Source organism: Rousettus aegyptiacus, unplaced genomic scaffold (assembly GCF_014176215.1).
Source record: "Rousettus aegyptiacus isolate mRouAeg1 unplaced genomic scaffold, mRouAeg1.p scaffold_m13_p_1, whole genome shotgun sequence".
NCBI classification, from domain to species: Eukaryota; Metazoa; Chordata; class Mammalia; order Chiroptera; family Pteropodidae; genus Rousettus; species Rousettus aegyptiacus.
In genome coordinates this window covers 1452830-1470562 of record NW_023416284.1, presented here as the reverse complement: position 1 = coordinate 1470562, position 17733 = coordinate 1452830, and the positions used below count along the sequence as shown (strand labels likewise).

General features: G+C 66.4%; 1 protein-coding gene across 5 annotated transcripts in view; it reads right to left on the bottom strand.

Moving 5' to 3' along the window:
* Positions 1 to 17733, bottom strand: part of PRDM16 (PR/SET domain 16) — a 272002-nt gene that overhangs the window by 144965 nt on the left and 109304 nt on the right. The window lies entirely within an intron of this gene.

Genomic DNA, 17733 nt, shown 5'->3' with positions numbered 1-17733 from the left:
CGGTGGTAAGTGAAAAAAGGGAATGAGGAGAAGGGGGACAGCGCGGCAGAGGCACAGCGAGGGCCTCAGCAGTGCCGGCGAGACCTGGTCACCCGCCTACACGGGCCCCCCAGGGACCAGCCTCGGAGGCTGGGCACTGAGCTGCACGGGCCCCCGGGGGGACCAGCCTCGGAGGCCGGACGCTGAGCTCGGCCGGCGGGCAGGCCCCTGGCTCCGCCCTCTCAGGTGCCTGCTTTTCAATCCCGAGTCGGAGTCGAGAAGGCTGGCGAGGCCACGCCAGGCCGAGATGTGAGGCGGGAAGGGGGCTGGCCGCCTGGACCTCGGCGAGCCCGCAGCTCCAGGAAAGGGCCGAGCTCGCCAAGGTCCGAGGCCAGAGAGGGCGATGCGGGGCCACCTCAGGCCCCCAGGAGAGGTGTGGACCTCCGTCCTGCTGCAGGCCGTCCAGGCCTGGCCCAGACTTGGCCAGCCGGCAGGGACAGAGGCCTTCGTCAGTGTCGCCCAGAACGGGGGGCTCCTTGCTTGGGTCACAGGGTCCCTTGGACTGGGCGGAGCTCTGTTGTCCTTATGGGGGGGCGCTCGAATCCAGAGGGGGTGCTCTACCTTCACCAAGGCGCTCAGCCCCCAGGGCACAGGACACAGCTCCGCGAGGGGCGACCACTGAAACCCCTCTGCGGGTCCCCTGAGCCCCGTCCCCTGCGACCGCGGCGTGGACGCTGCACTGAACCCGCCTCGGGCCTCGGTGGCACTTGTGCCACACCCTCCCTTCACCCTCTCGAGGTTGGTCAAAGGAGGCCCCGCCCCACACACCACTGAGGCGGACGCTGGGTCCGGCCGCCCGGTGCTGCTGGGGACCCTTTCCGGCGAAGGGGCTGGAGGAAGCCTCGCACGCGGACACGGACCCGCAGGCGCCTCGCGAAGCCCGGAGAGCCTCCCGAGCGCGTCGTGGGCACGCGCGGCTCCTCCCAGCGGCCCCGGCCGGCCCCGGCGCGTTCCCACGTGCCGCCGCGCGCTGACTTCAGACACCCAGAGAAGCCGCCTCTGGACGAGGAGCGCGCGGCCCGTGGTGTGACCGCCATGGGGCCCAGGCCGCGTGCTGGGGGTGGAGCTTGGGGCGTTCTCGGCGGGGTCCCTCCTGGTCTGGCTCCAGCCTCCCAGCCCAGGCCATTGGGAAAGAAGCGCCCGGGGCCAGCACCCGCTCGGCTCACCCCACGCCGGTCCTGGAGCCCCCTCCTCCTCCAGGCGGGAGGAGGGCCCGCTGGGATGAGCCCGCTCTCGCTCCCGACGCAGACGCGGCAGGGCTGGCCCGTCACTCTGTGGGAAGGGCGTCCAGGGGAGCCCGTCAGCCCCGCACCCCGCACCCTGCTCCGGTGCCCTCCAGCCTGTGGCACAGCCACCCTGGGCGGCGGCTGGGAGCTGACCCCTGCCCCTGGCCCCTCTCTGGGCGCCTCTGTTCCTGCCAAGCTTCCACAGCCGTGTCTTCTCGTGGACTGGGACTGTGTCCCACAAACGGTGAGTGTTCTGCTGGACGGAGCTGCGTGGGGACGGTGACAGCATGGGGAGTGTCCTGGGGCAGGAGGCCCCGGCCGGAGAGAGGCAGCTGTGGGCTCTGGACGCAACAAGGCACAACGGCCACCCTCCGAGGATGCCCCAGGACGTGCGCCCACGGTGGGGACCCCAGGGAGGCCTTTCCTGCAGCCAGCTCCTACGGGCTACCAGACCTGTGTCCACGGCACCCACAAGGACACCCCCAACTCCCTGGTCAGAGACCAGCACGAACTTTCCAAGGGGGGCAGGGCCGAGGCCACCACACTCGGACACAGGGACGTCGTGAGTGCCACACGGTCTTTCCCTCCCAGATCTTTGCTGTCCCTTAACACAGCCGCCCACTGTCGAGGCCCAATGCATCCCACAGGCCTTGGGCCAAGGGTGACCAGAACCACTGTCCTCCATCACAGGCTGAGCATGGCCAAGTGGGACGGAGCATCTCAGGAGCCCCATCGGTCACACTCGTCCGGCCCCCTCCACACCGCGGAAGGGTCGGCGAGGTCTGTGCGTGGATGTAGCTCTGGCTGCCCTCTCCCCAGGGGCCCGTGGGCAGGTGGCGACACAGAGACAGTGTCCAAACCACAGCGTCCCTAACAGGTCAAGACGCTGCATGTGACACACCACACGAGAGAGACCGCACAGAGCCTGTGTATCAGCACAGAGCGGGGCCAGGCAGACCAGGTGCGACCAGGCAGGACAGGGCAGGACCAAGAGGACCAGGTGGACCAGGGGGAGTAGGTGGGACCAGGCGGGACAAGGCAGGACCAGATGGACCAGGGGCAGCAGGGGGAGCAGGGGGACCAGGCGGGACCAGGTGGAACAGCGTGGGACCAGAAGGACCAGGGGCCCCTGCGCCCGCCTCGCTGCTCCTCCGAGCGTGGTCCTGGCCCTGTCGGCCGTGGGGCAGGGGCGTCTGGCGATCACAGCTGGAGGGTCACAGGTGAGCAGAGACCGCCACACAATCACATAATGCGGACAGAGGTGCGCATTGAGCCTGACTCCCCCACGCCCCTCCCCTAGAGGACGTGGGTGTGAAAACCTTGAAGAAGGAGGCACCTTCTGCAAAGGGGGGGGTCTGAGTCAGGCTCTGGAACCCCCTGTTCCAGAAGCTTCTCTCCACCTCCCCTATCTACCAGCCTTCCTTGGCAGGTACGCACATCATTACCTCTGCTCTTCACCCGCCACTGACCTCAGGGGGCCCTGCCGGACGCGCCCCCTCCAGAGCCTCGCAGCCCTGCCCCCCACCCGCCCCGGCCGCGCTGAGCTGAAACGCGTCTTTCTTCTGCAGCCGGCCCTCGGCACGCGCGGCTGGCAGTGGCTGAAGCCGCTCTCAGCCCCAGCTCCACGCCCGGCACAAGTATTAGGTGTGTTTTGATTAAGCGTTTTAGCCAAAAAAGCGAGGTTTGACCTCCGGCATTTCGCTTCTCTCGCGGGTATCAATGCCAGGACTGAAGTGGGGTTGGTCAAAACATCTTTTTTGAGTCTTAAAATAAATACTCTCTGTTCTCCAAAGAGCCGGCTGGAGCAGACGCACAGACATCTCATGTGCTCACAGCCCCGGAGCCCCGGCTGTCCCCCGAGGGGGGCTAAGCTTTCTGGTCGGTGTCATGAATGGGTCCCAGAAGGTTTCTCTCCCTTCAAAGTACTGTTATTAAAGTATCTGGAAATGCACCTACAGGAGGAAGCCAGACACCCGCCCGCACCTCCTGGACCAGAGAGAGTGATAAAGCCCCCCACTCCCCGGCCGGCCGGGGCCCCACAGGTCACCAGAGCCTCTCGTGTCCTGACCTCTTGCCTTTGGCCGCGGGGCCCAGACCTCTCTCAACCCTTTGTCTCCCTCGTCCTGCACGGAAGCCGCCTCTTCCCGCCCACGGCTGTGAGTCTGAGCCTGGGCGCAGCTGAGGCCTGGCTGTGCCAAGGCCCCCTGTGCCACCTGCGGAGTTCTCTCGGGCTCATCGGGAGAGGAGGGCTGGGTCCCGAGAGCCCGATGGGACCCCCGCCCCCCGGTCATGCCGTGTCTGGGCCTCTCTCTGCCGACCTCCAGAAGACAGTCTGGGCAGAGGGATCCAGTCCAAGGCTCCTCGGTAGCTGCCTTGGACCCCACGCGGCCCGCCCTCTGCAGAGGGTTTTACGCCCCACTGAACAAGGCCCACGAAATGGACCAGAAATTACAGAACCGCCGATTCGGGCTCAGCTCACTCTTGGCAAAGGCGGCCCGCGGCCCTCAGGCACCGCCCGCCTCCCTGGAAGGCAGAGTGTCTGAGAACCACGCTCATCCTCCGCGCTCTGTGCAACTCGAAGTCCAGCCGCGACGGCCACGTTCCCTGGTGCAAATGTGGCCTTCGCGTGGCGAGACCAGCAAGGGCAGCGGAGGTGACAGGACGGTGACCACGGAGGCGAGCCGCCAGGGGCCATGAGGCGGGGCCGGCCCGGGCGCCTCGATGCCACGATGCCCCGACGCCCCGACGCCCCGACGCCACGACGCCCGGACGCCCCGACGCCCCGCCCAGGGCGAGCCACGATGCCTCGATGCCTCAACACCATGACGCCACGACGCCCCGACGCCACGACGCCCCGACGCCACGACGCCTCGACGCCCCGACGCCCCGACGCCACGACGCCCCGACGCCTCGACGCCCCGACGCCACGACGCCCCGACGCCGCGACGCCACGACGCCCCGCCCAGGGCGAGCGTGTGATCGCCCGTCTCGCAGACGGGAAGCTCGGGCCACAGGGCAGAGGTCGAGGGGCTGCGGGGTGTGCTCAGATTCGGGCGGGGCGGGAGGCCGTTGGGTGGCGCGTCCGGGGACAGAGGCCACGTGGCGTCCCTTCCGAGCGGGCCTCGCACTCAAACACAGGCCGGGACCCTCCGGGGCCAGGGAGCGCCCCACGGCCGGGCCCTCGGCCCCCGAGCATGGCCCGGGCCGGGTGGCGGCCCACTGGCCGCTGGGGCGGGACCCGAGCAGGGCGTTCGCCACCGAGGCCGCCCTCGCTCCGGGAGCAAACGCTCCGTGGTGTTGACACAAACTCTTGAGCCCTCAGCTGAGAGCTGGGTGATATTTATTTATTTTTTGCATTAAAAAAAAATTCAGCTTGGCTGTGTTTGAACTGCAGAAATGATCTTTTTTTTTTTTTGAAAGGCGCCTTGGACACCGTTTTTAGCTTTTATGCCTAAACAGATACTTCTCAGTTCTTTCAAGTGAGGCCCGTCCGCTGAATGGCGGCGTCTCTCACTCCTAAGGAAAATATTTACACAGTCGAGTGCGGCGCAGAGGGCCAGGCTCCTTCGGGGAGCCCACCCCCGAAACGCACGGGTCTCCCTGCGGCCGTGTCCGTCCCGCCCGACCTCGTCTCCCCGCGCCCGGGGGCTTCCCAAGCCACCCGGCCCGGGACCCTGGAGGCCGGGGTCTGCACGCTGTCCCCTCCCGGGCGCCCACGCGGCTCTGCGTGAGTGGGAGCGAAGTCCCGCCGTCCCAACCCTCCTCGTCGGCCGACGAGAAAGCCGGGCTACTCTGCTGGGGGCCCGGCCAGGAGCCGTCGTGCAGGCCCCCCGCCGGCCTGCCTTCCCCAGGTGTCCCCCAGGCTCCCCTGTGCCCCCGACCTGTCTGGGGCGTGGCCGCGCCTGCTTCCCGGGCCCTGGCCCCAGGAACTAAGAGTCGGGTGGACAGCTGTCCCCTGGCCGCGCCGCCCTGCGGGGGCAGAGAATCTCTGGACGGGTCCTGTCCAGTCACATGGTCTCGTCTTCCCTGGGTCCCCCAAGGGCCGGCTGGCAGCTCCGTCACACCCGCATCTCACACTGCCGTCGAGCGCCTCGTGTCCACAGTGCCAGCCAAACAGTGCCGTGGAGACAGCCCAACTCAGAGCAGCATGGCCTCGAGTCTCAGCCAGGCTCGGGCGGGGGCAACAGCGCGACCCCCCACTCCCTGCCAATGACACAGCGGGAGAGCATGGAGGCCACACAGACCCCGGCCGGGAGCTGCCCGCCGAGGGGCCCATGAGCGCCGGGCGCTTCTGGGAGCAGGAATCCCGAAGCAGGAAGTGGGGAGCAGAGGAAGGAGGGGGCGGACAGCCTGCCCAGGGGACCGCAGGAGGCCCTGGGGCTCCTTGGGGGGCAACCTCCTGCAGATGTGGGGGGCTCCGTTTGCCTCTGGGGGGGAATAGGGTGGACAGAGAGTGGGGTGCAGGGCAGGGCAGGGGAGGGTGGCCTTGCTGGAACCATGGTCCCTAAGTGGCCGCAGCCCCCCTGGCTGCGCCACGGAGAGCGTGGGCCTCGTCCCTGTCCCCAGGCTGTGGGAACCCACCGGAGCTCGCCCACACGAGACGCAGCGGGACAGCGCGGGGCCGGGCAGCCGTGGCTTACGCCGACGCCACCGAGCTGAGAGCCAGCCTCTCCGCAGGTGAGGAGGAGGCTCTGGGGCGCGTGCGCAGCTGGCCCCAGGGACACGGCGGGTAAAGCCACTGGCCCTGCAAAGACCGGGTGGGCAGGGCCCGGCAGCGGGGACAGGGACGGAGGGCGGGGGGCACAGGTGAGGACCTGCCGGCCTCTGACCCCAGGACCCGGCGTCCGGCAGAGCAGGGCTCCCACCACACGGCACCTTCCTGACGAGACACCGCCGCCAGCCCGGGGTCCCCCCGCCCCCTCCTCGCTGGCGGCGCAGCGTCCGGCCAGCCTCAGCGCACGTCGGCAGGTCTGCGGTCCTCGCCACGTGAGCCCCTCAGAGGCAGGGATGCCGGGGGCCCTCTGGGCGGGGTCCCGCCTCCCGCTCCCACCAGCTCTGCGGCGGGCCAGGGCCCCAGGGCCATCTCCCAGGCGCCCCGGGCTGTGTCCCGGGAGACAAGCAGGCTCGGCGGTGGCCCCCTCGGCCTGCGCCAGCCCTCGCCTCCCCGTCAGGATGGGCTGAGTCAGGCGGGACCCCAGCTGATCACCTTCCCTCAAGGCTGCAGGTGTTGGGGGGTTGCAAGTGTCTTCTCTCTCTCTCTGGACTGTGCCCCCCGAGCTGTCCCTGCTCAGAAGGGAGAGTACAGGGTCGCCCCAGCTCAGACACCCCAGCCTCTGCGGTGTCGGCCAGTCCTGCCGAGCCTTCTCAGTCCCCACCAGGCCAAGGGCAGGCGGGGGGCCCAGACCTCAGAGGCCCACCCCACAGAGGCTGCTCAGCCCTTTCTGCACAAGGCGGCGTGGGCCAGTCCTGACCCACCCGGGGCACCCCTAGAGCAGGGCAGGCCTCCGGGGTCATGTGCCGCAGGGCCCCCGCCTGCTTGTCCCAGCCTCAGTGGGAGCTCCGTCCTGGGGCACTGGCTGTGTCAGGCTGAGCCCCCCCGGCAGAGGGAACATGCTGGGGGCCCAGGCAGCGAGGGCGCTGAGCCAGCGGGGCGGGCAGGAGAGGGCCCCCCCCCCCCCGTGCCCGCAGCCCGTCTCCGCTGGGCAGTGTGCTGAGGGCTGAGCCCAGCACGGTCCCCGCAGGCCCTACCCCGAGGAGATGCATGTCCAGTGTCGCACCTGGCCCTTGGTGGACAGCTTCCTCCTCCTGCTTCCGGAAGGTCGCTGTCCCAGAGGAAGTGCACATAAATCAGGAGAGCAGGTGACGTGTGGCACTTCCAGTCAATGACTCATGACAAGCCATAACTTTCAACCCTCGAAAGGGAAGCAGGGTGTGCCCAGGGGCCTCACCGCAGCTCCCGGAGCAGGAGAAAGTTCCACAGGGCTGTTTCTTCCTGGATCTGTTTGCTCCTTCAGAGGGTTTAAGTTCAGGCGGAGAAAAGCCAAGAGTAGCCCCGGACGCTGCAGGGGCGGCCCTGGTGGACGGGGCCATGAGGGCTCGGCCACCAGAGGTGCCTGCCCTCCCCGCACACAAACTTGGTGGCTCTAGGCGCAGTGCTGGGTGGCTCCACCCATCACCCCCTTTGTCCTCGGGAACCTCACGCTGCCCGCCGCGTTTGGAAGGGTCGTGCTCACCTTGCAGGCGGCCCCCCTGCCCCACAGGGTTGCATGTGCCTGAGGCCAAGTGCAGGGTTTGGGGCACCATGGCGGCCCCCGGAGACAGACACCAGCTGGAGGCCCCAGTCAGCATCGACCAAATAGAAAACTGGGAGTTAACGTGGATCACGGAATCCACGCACGGACGTCCCTGAGTGGCCATGCTGTCGGCCACTCTTGCTGCATGCGCAGGGCCCCAGAGGGGCCTGAGGCTGAGGACGACTACGGCCAGAGAGGGGCTGAGTCGCCGGGCAGGGGTGGCCCGGGCCCCGTGCCTAGGGCAGTTCTCTAGGACCGCAGGGGCCGGCACAGCCATGGCCATCCGAGGCGGGGTGCTCGGGCCCCTGCGGGGGGCACAGCCACCTCTCCTCGCTGGCTTGGAATCCGGCAGGGGCCGGAGAGCATTCGCCGAGGTCTAGGGCACTGTGGCCAGCTCCCTTGGGCCTCGTGGCCTGGTGGAGGACAGCATGGCGAGCCCAGGGCGGGTCCAGGGTCAAGGTCAAGGTCTTCTCTTTGCCACTGATGCCAGAAGGACGGCCTCTCTGTGCTCGTCCCAGGAGGCAGGGACCGCCACTCCCGTCGCCCCAGGCTGTTTGGCTGGGCACCGAGCACCCCCACCCCCGGGGCCCCACTGGAGGGGAGGCCTCCGGGAAAAGCCAGAGGAGTCCCCATCCCCAGAGGGCGGCGGTAGGTTAGAGACGAGGCCCCAAAGAGAAAGTCAACCCGACCGCCATGTGCACCCTGGTTCTGGGTCCTGGGTCACCCCAGGGTCCAGCACACCTGGGTCACCCCGGGGTCCAGCACACCTGTGATCATCAGGACAGAGGCACCGCAGGTGGCACCAGCCCACGGGAGCCCCTGCGGAGGCTGCGAGGAGCGGAGGCTCCAGCCTCCGCCAGCAAACAGGGAGGCTGACGGGAGGGCGTCCCCCTCCCCAGCAGCCAGCCACTCAGGGACGGGACAGGCAACAGCCTAACGCAACCTCGCCGGACCTCACAGGTCGTTCCGGGGTGTCCCTGCACAGCCTGACCCGCCCCGAATGTCCCCATGAGTGTCAGCTGCGTACAGGGCGCCCCTGGGCTTCGGGGCTCTGCCCGTCCCCCCCTTCCCCCCTCCGGGGGCTTAAACCCATGCCCAACACCCGGCTCTGCCGACCGCAGGCCAGAGTGGCCCTGCACACTCAGGTCTGAGACGCGTCCCCCCAGCATCACCACGTCCTTATGAAAACACCGACGGCCCCGGCACAGGCCCGGACCCCCGCGATGACAGCCCCCGCCGAGGCCCTGCTCGGCGACCCCAAGCCGCCCCCAAGGCACTTTGCACCTCGGAGTCTCCCAGGGGACAGTTAACCACAGCCTCGATTACTGGCTCCGTGAACCCGTTTGCCCTACATCACGACCCTCTTTGGTTATAGGGATAAGCCGGTTATTGACGGAATCATCAGAAGGGGCTGTGGGTCTCCCCGCAACAGCTGCTCACAAAGTCCAGGGGTCACTGCAACCCCCCACCCCGAGTCCCCCAGGCTGTGAGTTCTCGGGCCTGGGGTCACCTTGGTTACCTGAAAGTGGAGGGGTCAGAGATCACGGCCCCCATTTCGCAGTGGAATTGAATTTTAACCGTTATAAATGGCGGGCGGCTCTTTCTGGCGACAGAGAAGTCGGGGAACTTGGAAAAGTGGCCACCAGTCGTCAGGGTGCCCCTTGGGGCCACGGCCTGGGGGACAGGGGGCCGTTCCTGTCAAATCCCGGCCTCACCCCACCCTCGCTCTTCAGTTATTCCTCTCGCTCGGTCACCCGGCAAGCGCCAAGACTCTCCACGCCGGGGCCCTGTGCACTTGCCAAGCAGCGGAGCCGGAAGCTCCACGTCTCCGCTCCTGGCCGTGATAAAGCAGCAGAGGCAGCGACAGAGACAGAGACGGTGATGGTGACAGTGACGGTGACGGTGGCCGACGCGGGCTCAGCGCTCCCAGCCTCAGGTCTGCCCAGTCCACGTGCGGGCGAAAAGGCCCCCGGGCGAACGCTGACCACGTTTTCAGAAATATTCCTGGACGCGGCTGGACTTGGACGCGTCCATTCTTGGAGCCGAGAGATTCTGGTCGGCAGCAAAGTTTATTTGCTCTTTCCAGAGACTGGGAGGAGAGCGGGCCTCTGCCAGGCCGTGAGCCACGCGAGGGTCCACCGAGCACTGCCCGGGGGTGGGCGGCGAGGCCTGTACCCAGGGAGAGACGGGGGACAGGTGGGGGACAGGTGGGGGGACAGGGAGCGTGAGCGCCCCGGGAGACCCCTCGGCAGGGGCTCTGCAGAGCTGGGCCACCCGAGGGTGGGGGAGGCGAAGGCACAGAAAGGACGGACTGACCGGCAGGGAGCTGGGCGCTGGGTGGCGGGGCTGGCCCCCGGCAAGGACGCGGGTCCGTCACAGGCGGGAGGCCCACTCGCGGCCCCGGCGGCCCCGCTCGGTCCACGGCTCCCACACCAGACACGGAAGCCCGTGTGCCTCGGGTGCGTGTGGGGGGCGGGGCGTCCTTCCTCCTTGTGACCGCCAGCGGCGGCTGCTGTGCCCGGCCGGTGGTCTCGAGGACGGCCTGACCGTGCGCTTATGGCCCACTCCCTCCGGGGGGACGCGGGCTCGGTGTGCAGGTTAAAGCAGCAAACCCTTGGGCCACGGGCCAGGAGCGCACACGTCCACGGGCCACGGGTCTGCTCCCCTCCCCGAAACTGCTCCCCTGGGCTCCTGGCCCGGGAGGCGAGGGGACGTGACAGACGGTTCCGCGGATGGTCCAGGGGGCGGAGAGCCTGCGGACCCGGCGGGCACGGCCGCTTACCTGCTGCCTCGTTTTCCCCGAATGGGAGCAGGGTTCCGTGGATAAAACGATAAACCCAGCAAAGAGGCCACACCCCGAAACAGGGCTGGACGGGGAAGCTTGACCCCTGGGGTGCGTGCCGCAGGAGGGGCGGGTCTCCATCTCGGAGCTGGAGCAGGAGGGCCCCCCCGCCCGGGCGACCAGACCCCAGGGAGCAGCCACCCGAAGGAACCAGCTGGGGAACGTGGCCCGTGCATGTTGCCGGGCGAGTCCTGAACCAGGCCCTGAGCCCCAGGGCCCGGGTCTTGCTCTCCGTTCACGGCTCTGATTTCCTTTGGGCGCCGTGGTTAGAACCAGCTGCAGAGCCTGGCTGTGGTCACATCCCTGCTCGCTCGGCTGTCACGATCCTGCCTCCGGAGGCCCTGAGCACCTCCACTCAGCACTCACGCCTGAGAGCCACCACAATCTTTTTACCCAATTTTCCAGCTGAGTTGACGGAGGGCTGTGAAGGTCAAGGAGCTTGCCCAGGGTCGCTGAGCGAAACAGCCAAGCCTCTGGCCTCGGGGCAAGGATGCGGGACCCTGGTTCCCGCTCCCCATCGCGTCACCAACGGCCCGTCCATAAATAACAGGAATAACAGGATTCCATGTCTCTTTGGAGGGCGAATGCCCCCGACAGCCACCGGGGTTGTGGTCTGCGTGCAGCGCCAAGCCCTCGCAGGCTGGAAGGCACACGAGCCGGAGGCAGACGGGCCCCCAGCACGCTGGCTCCTGTGAAGGCTCTAATTTGTACCAGACGCCCCACGGCCGGCCGAGAGCCGGCAGTCGGTGCGGGCGACAGTGGCGGCCGCTCACCACTGACGGTTTTGAGCCAACCGTCAGACGAACAAAGTGCCTCCTTCAGGCCCGACGCCTGTGCTCAAAGTGCGTTGCTAACGAACACCGCCCATCACGATTAGCAAAGACGCCGTGTTTGTGCAATCAGTGGGTCGAGGCTTTGTTCTGTCCCAGCTGAGACAGGAAAGGCCCTGGGTGTTGATTTAGTCACACGTAAGGTCAAGAGCGGAGGCGAGGGGTCAGCCAGGGCACTCTCGAGCCCCGGAGTCCCGGTCAAGGTGCCCGGCCTCGCGAAGGCCAGCGGGGCCGTGTGCGCAGCGAACCCAAGCGCCCCTCGCCACGGGCACGGCCGTCCACGTCAGGAAGGGAAAATATTTATTTTTATTATGAATTTAGAGGCCGAGCAGTAAGGAACCTTGTTATTGAGTGCTCCCAGCCCAGCTCTGCAGAGCGCCTCAGACTCCGACTTTGAGTATTGATTGCGAGCTCTTTTTTCTGATCGGATGCCAAAAGGAACATTGCGGGGAATGCGCCAAGGCCCCCGCCGGCAGCTCTTCTGTTTACGTCTCTGGGCGGGCCGTTCGGCTTTGGAGACGCGGAGACGGCGAGATGGGGCCGGCCGCTCCGGATGGATCGCGCACGCACGCTGCAGAGCCCCGGGCCGGAGTGGGGGCGGCGGGGTCTCCAGGACAGCCGCGGGGGGGCGGGGGGCTCGCCTGCCCTGCCCGGGGCCCTGGCCCTTCTGCACGCCCCTGGAAGCCCCGACCTTATTAATTTGTAAAACTGCAAGCAGCTTCCCGGCGCTTCTGGGGTCAGTGAGACCGACCAGCGCCTGCTTTCGTAGGATGTATTTTATTTCTTAGGAAGCCCAGAAAACTCTCACCCAGGCTCCTGGCAGCCCTGCTGGCTGCACCCTGGTGCTGGGCAGCGGGGGAGGGGGTGCTCTTTCGCCAGGGTCCAGGGTCCTAGAACCTGCCAGCCTGCTGAGCACCGCCCATGCTTCCCAGACCAGCCCTGTCCCACAGTGTGGCCGTCACCACCGCCCCGGAGCCACAGGTGAAGGAAGGCCCCCCGCGCTGGGCTCTGTTTCTCCCTGCGGAGGCAGAGCTCGCCCAGGCCAGCACACCCGGCTGGCCCGGCCCTCTCCCCGGGCTCTGTCTGTGCGACCGGACACTCGGGGCGTGGAGCTGGACTTCCTGCCCGCGCCCCTGACACCCGTCCAGCGCCCGCTCTGGACGAGGCCTTCTGGCAACTCCTTAGAAAGCAGCATTCTCATTTTTTTCCATTCCATGTTAAAATCCAGTTAGAATTCTTTAGCTCTCGAAGCGTCATCTCTTTTCAGATCTTCCTTGCTTTTATTTCCCGCTACACACTGGCACGAGTGTGTGCACACACACAGCACACACACACACGTGTGCACACACACGCACACACACACGCAGGCACGGATGACCTGCCCGGCTCAGGCAGGTGGGGAGGGGGCCGCCGGGTGCTCGCGGAAGGTGGGGCGGACGAGACCTGGGTGCAAACATTTCAGAAACCTCTTCAAAATATTTGGGTTTGTCAAAATCCCAAACCACCGTTTGCCAGGCACTTTTCCCGCTAGTGTTTGAGCCCGCGGGTATTTTAAAGGAAATGAAATCCGTGTGTTTCTGGTTTATTTATACTTAACTCATCAAAATGCTGTTTTAAGGAGCTGTTTTGTGTCTGCGCGCCCTTCCAAGCTCAAAGCCGTGTTTTGCCAAGTGTGGACGACCTTAAACGCTAACATTTTCAAGGCTCTTTCGAAACTCAGGTTCACGAAGCCAAGCAGACGTGAACCGGAACCAGTGGGCTGCCCACCCCAGGGCCCCAGGGCCCGGCTGAGAAGGTGACGCCCTTTGGCCCACCAGCTTTTCACTCTAAGGCTCTGCCCCGAGCAGGGTGAGCCCTGCCCCCACAGCACCATGGCTGCTGGGGACCAGCGAACTGTCCAGGGACAAGAGCGCCCAGTCCTGGGATTTTGGTCTGTCCCGAGTTCTCACCGGACCAGCTCCGGGTCGCCCCATGTGCATGGCCCTCAAGGAGAAGGGCTCTCTCTGGGCAGGGGTGCGAGAGCTCTCGAGTCCCACCCCTCAGCCTCATGGTGCCCCTCGTGACAGCGTAACGCAGGTGCTGCCCGCCCCGTCCAAGCCGACTCGGGTCAGGAAGACATTTCTCTCCACGGGGAGAGGGGAGGCCGGCGCCGAGCCCCCAGCAGTGCAGGCGGGAGGCGCCAGAGCCCCACCTGCAGGCCGGGCCACTCGGGGAGGACAGGGCCGGTGGCCTGTAACGCGGGGACCTCGGGGGCTTTATGCTTTGGGCGTGATATTTATTTCTGGCCGATTTCATGCAATGGAGTTCAATTATGAATTAGATTGCTTTTTTTTTTTTTTTTTTGGCACATGATATAAAATCCTTTATCTCCGCCACATTTAATTGTGCTCCCTGGCAGGTCTGGTATCCATCACTGCCCCTGCTGCCCCCGGCCCCAAAGATAAACCATCCGAGGGGCAATAAATGTCCACTCCGATTATTGATGCTTTCGGGGAAATTGATTATCTATTTGAGGGCCAGAGTGCGCGGACGCGTCCCCTGACAGCGGGGACAAATCACCTGGTTGGAGCGATGGATTTTCTATTATATTTAACGTTCTCAGAAGTGACACCTTCTGTCCTCATGTTTGAAGAAGGGGTGGAGGCCTCCAACGCGGCCGGGACTCCGGCCGGCCTCGGTCGTCCCTTCGCGGGGCTCCGAGCTGAGGAAAGCACGGGACCACGGGCCACAGCCGGGGCGTGGGGTGCCGGGGCCCGCGCGGGGTGCCGGGGCCCGCGCGGCGTCTGCACGGGGCTGCGATTTACTGAGGAAGCTGTTCCCAGCCTGTGCGGGTCGCGTGGGGCCCCGGTGTTCCCGGTGACGCGGTCGCTCCCTGCCCCCCAGGCGGGGGGCGGGCTTCGGGTGGGTGTGGCCTGCCCTGAAGAGAAGGGGCAACCCAGGTCACTTCGTTCCAGATCCAGCGCCCAAAACGCCTTTCTGCCTTTTGCCGCGGTTGCGAAACGCGGCGCATGCGCGTGGGGCGGGCGCGCCCCCCGGCTGCGGTCGGGGCGGGACGGACGGACGTGAACTTCGGCTCGCCGCGTCCCTGCTGCTGGCGAGCAGATAACAGGCGTCATAAACCCGAGCGACGTTCGCGCCCACAGGGATCGATAGCGGCCCCACTGTCAGCAGTGCGACGGTCTGCGCCCCGGTCGACGTCAGCCAGGCCGCGTTCCTGTCTCCGTCCCGCGGCAGGAGAAAGAGGCCTTTGTGCGGGCAGCAGCGGAGGCGGGAGCGTCGTCCGGGCTCCCGCCTGGCGCGGGCGGGCGCGGCGCACCCTCACTCCCGGAGTCCCTGGCGCTGTGGCCTCCGGGGCCAATCCGAACGTCCCTCGGCTGCCCTGGACCCCAGGCCGCGGGGGCCGGTGGGTACCATGTCCTTTCTCCAGCGCCCAGATGCCCAAGTCTGGAGACCACCGGCCGGGAATTGCAGGAAGGGCACAGACCATGCTGGGCCAGGAGCCCGTTCATGTGCCCCCCATCCCCCCAGGCAGCCTCCTCGCTGGGGCCCAGCAGAAACGTCCAGGGGCTGCGCACAAGGCAGGGCAGCGGCCTTCACGAAGGCTTGCCCCGCCCCACATGGTAGCCAGGGTACAAGGGCTGCTCGCCAGCACTGGCCATGGGCAGGGCCAGCAGCGGCCTTCGCGAAGGCTTGCCCAGCAGGTTCCACCACCTGAAGCCACCAAGAGAGGACAGGGGGTTGGCAGCATGCTGAGAGCGCCCACCCCGTGCAGGGAAAGAGGCGCCCAGCACTGGGGCCGCGTGGGCCAGGCCTCCAGGCAGGGGTGCCGGCTGCGGGCGGCTCGCCTCCTGCGGGCAGCTGGCTCTGTGCCATGGGCGCTCTCACCAGGGGGTGAGCCCGATGGGACCTGAGCTCAAGGTCATGGCTCAAGGTCACAGCTCCTGACACCAAGGCCAGGGCCTCAAGGTCACAGCTCCTGACACCGAGGCCGGGGCCTCAAGGTCACAGCTCCTGACACTAAGGCCGGGGCCTCAAGGTCACGGCTCCTGACACCAAGCCCGGGGCCTCAAGGTCACAGCTCCTGACACCGAGGCCGGGGCCTCTAGGTGCACCTGTGACAGCCCTTCCTCGCCCTCACACGGCACAAGCACCAAGTCCGAGGGCCTCTGTCGGGAGCCCTGGGTGCTCGGGGTCCAGAGAACAGGAGAACAACGAGCCAGCTCCCTGAGGTTCACGGCGCGTGCTCTGCCTTCTCAGGCTTCCCTAAAATCCTCCACACCAGGGCACTCGGAGGGGGCCCCAGGTCCTGGGCCTCGGAACGAGAGGAGTGACTTTTCCAGGAGGGATTTACACATGCACACGTGGTCTCTGTGCTGGTATGCACGCATGTGTGCACACAAACACGTGTACATGGGTGCGTGCGTGTGCACCGTGTCTGTGTGTGTGTGTGTGTGTGTGCACGTGTGAGCACGTGTCTGTGTCCCCTGGCGCTCAGGCTCCGGACAGCTCGGGGCCGAGTGGGAAGGGGCCGGGAGGAGAAGGGGCCGGATGCGGAATGCCCGTCTTGCCTCTGCTCCCTGGGAACAGGGCTTTGCACATTGTGCATCTGAGGCCAGACTTTTCCATGATTGATGGCCTGGGCACTAACTCTTTATTTTTACTGAAGAAAATACAGTGCTTATAGACTGGGCCCGCTTGGGACAAAGGGCTCCCCACAATGCAGCCTCAGGCATTCTTCCCTTATTTGCACAAAGACAACGCATCCAGGCAGCTCTTCACATCCTGCAGAAAAAGTCCCACATACATTATCCAGTCCGATCGTCTCCTTCGTGCTGAGAGGCGAGAGGCCCAGAGAGCTTCGGCGACTTGTCTGAGGCCACACAGCGGTAGACCGAGCACCGGCACCCGAGGGCCCAAGCCCAGGCTTCCCGAGCCATGGGTCCCGAGTCCGGAGACTGTCTCCTTGGACAGCGGAGTGAGGCAGAGGCCGTGGGCCCTCCACAGCGTTCTCCGGTGTCGCCTTCCACGCACGAGGGGCACGTGGCTGGGGTAAGCCCAGTGGGCGGTGGCCACCCAGAACTGAGGGCCCGGCCCTGCGCGAGCCCCATCTCTGCCTGACAGGCCCTCCTGGGCTGTCGGATGACGCCTGCGCCCCGGACAGGGTCTGCCTGGCCTGACCGTGTGTCTGACGTCCTGGGGTGGAGATGCTCTAGCGCATGTGAGCGGCTGACAGACGCCAGCCCTGCGGGGCTCGGTGCTGCCGTTCCCAGGGCTGGGCCTGGCTGAGCTGGTTGTGCCCTCCTGCCAGGTCACTACGAGGTCACGGCCCTTCTAGGACATTCAGCGGAGGCCACCGAGTCCTTCTGGACACAGACCCACAGGCAGGCTAAGCGGGCAGCAGAACCCGAGGACGGTGGCCCTGTAGCAGGTCCCACCCGTCGCGGCCTCCATCGGTCCTGGGCCCCGCGTGGCCCGGGCAGGACCCGGAATGCAGGCCACATGGGGGAAGTCCTGCGGTCAGCAGCGGCGTGGGCCGAGCGCAGAACACAGTGACTCGGCCCAGTGGCTGTGGGCGCCTAACGACTGTCTGTGCAGGGGCCCCTGTCTGCGGGGGTGGGGGGGGGTGGGGGGAGCAGCCCCGTGCTCTGAGCTCCCCAGACACGTGTGCTGTCTGCAGTGACGGGGTCGATGGCCTCAGGGCGGACTCACCATTACGCCTGCGGCCAGCGCGGCCGCCTCCCCCCCACTGCCCACGTGCCCAATGAGCCCCCATCCCACGTCCCTACTCCACGCCAACTCCGCAGGTCCCGGGTCCTCCAGGCCAGGTGACGCCCTGCCTCCCTGGGGGACCTGCCGAAGACTCGCTCCCGCTGGGAACATGGTGGCTGCATTTCACGGAGGGAGCCCACTCCCCTCCTGTCACAGCAGGGCGGGTGGTGGTCCCTGCCGAGCAGGACAGAGCTGCTGGCCCCCCGCCTGGCTCGCTCGGTCATTAACCCCCGTGGGACACTATCTGGCACGGAATCTGCCGGGTGCAGCGCCGCTCCGGGCTGTGGGAGAGCTTATCGTCCTGTGCTCGGCCGCGCAGACAGGCGCGGGCAATCATTAACCCGGCTCCTGCCCGCTCCTCCTGCTCCCTCGGAAGACGATCCAGCCCCTGCCCTCGCCTCCCACGCTCGGACCCCTCCCCCGCCCGGCTCCTGGGGGAGAATGAGAAAGCAGGTCCTCCGGGAGCTGGCACCGCACACAATGCGCGTCTTGTGTGAGTAATTTAGCGCTGTGGCCAGTCAATCTGGTTTCTGGGCCTGCTGCCCTGACCCTCGTTACACGGGCTCGCTCCGCGGCCCAGTGTGAGACGCTTCCTTTCACGGCGCTGACACTCTGCAGATTGAGACGTCAGCCTGCTCCAACTGCAGCAAATTAGCAATTTTTCTTTTGCTAATTGGAAATAAAAATGTTTGCCGAGGGAGCCGTTTGTCGGCATGCGGTTTTCGGTTTCTGTG